The sequence below is a fragment of the Penaeus monodon genome, chromosome 41 (genome assembly GCF_015228065.2).
Source record: "Penaeus monodon isolate SGIC_2016 chromosome 41, NSTDA_Pmon_1, whole genome shotgun sequence".
In the NCBI taxonomy this organism is placed as follows: domain Eukaryota; kingdom Metazoa; phylum Arthropoda; class Malacostraca; order Decapoda; family Penaeidae; genus Penaeus; species Penaeus monodon.
The window spans coordinates 8,129,933-8,131,434 of record NC_051426.1 but is presented as its reverse complement, the minus strand read 5'-3'; positions in this window follow the sequence as shown (position 1 = coordinate 8,131,434).

Sequence of the window (1,502 nt, the reverse complement as noted above, 5' to 3'; positions counted from 1 at the left end):
CACTCGATTATTAGGAGAATCAACAAAAAAGAACTGGAAAACTGAAACAAATCCGGTTTCTCCTTAGATGCGATAGACCTACATAAGCTGTAGAGGTCCCTCGCGTCAGGGTGACTTCTTGACGCAGAGCAGCACCTCAGAGCAGTTCCACTCAAAGGTCCTGACACGGTGCTCCTGAGGTCTGTAGTCTGTGAGAGAGCATGCAGAGAGCGCAAGGTGTGTTCTTCTTTTTATACTTTGTTTTCGCTCGTCGGCGCTGTCAGCCGTGCAAGAAAGAGGGAAGGGGAAGAATTTTGCCACATCCTTATAGTAGTAGTAGAAATCACCCTGTAGGATTTCACCTACTACGTTATAAAAATTTACATCATTCATCAATAACTTAAATCACAAATCATGAATATATCCTTTGTCAGACTATTCTCGAGCCACACGCAATTAGGGTTTTAAATTTTACAGAATTGTTCACTTTTTTCTATGTTAGCTGTACCCTAACATGGGAGGCAAACAGGTACTACACCTTACCCAGGGGTAGCCTGGAAGCTAGTGGACGACGGTAAAGGACATCACACATGGCAGCTGCTGTAAAAAGTCAACATTTTAAATATATATATATATATATATATATATATATATATTATATATATATATATATATATATATATATATATATATATATATATATATATATGTATATATATATATATATATATATATAATATATATATATATATGTATATATATATATATATATATATATATATATATATATATATATATATATATATATATATGAATACACATAAATGCACACTGTAACAGGCATGTAAAGAAACACACTTCTCGCCCATACAGGGTAATTCCAGACGAATGGTTCGTGAATATATTATACGATTAATACAGTAAGATGCATACTATACGTTGAATTATCAAAATTACACAATATATATTTATAACACAAAACAGAGCAAGGCAATAAAGAGTATAGACACACACACACACACACACACACAACACATGCACACACACACACACACACACACACACACACACACACAACACACAACACACACACACACACACACACACACACACACACACAACACACACACACATACACGCACACACACACACACATACACACACTCGCGCACACACACACTCACGCACACACACACACACTCACGCACACACACACACACACACGCACGCACAAATGCTCATATTATATTATCATATATGCAGTCAATGACCCCTCCTGCCCAGAGGCCAAATCAATCGCCCGCCATGGACGAGCAAAAGACTTTCAGTTGTTCGACTAAAATCTATAAAGATCTGGGAGATCACCTAAGACCTCTTGTGCAATTGACCTGCAGAGGAGAGGTTGTCACCTTCTTGTTGGACACCGGGTGCTCTTAGAGCTCGGTGACCTCGAGGCAAAAAGCGATCCTGGGGTACGACGACGAGATGTGGGATAATGAGGATTTTAAGGAACTCGACATGGA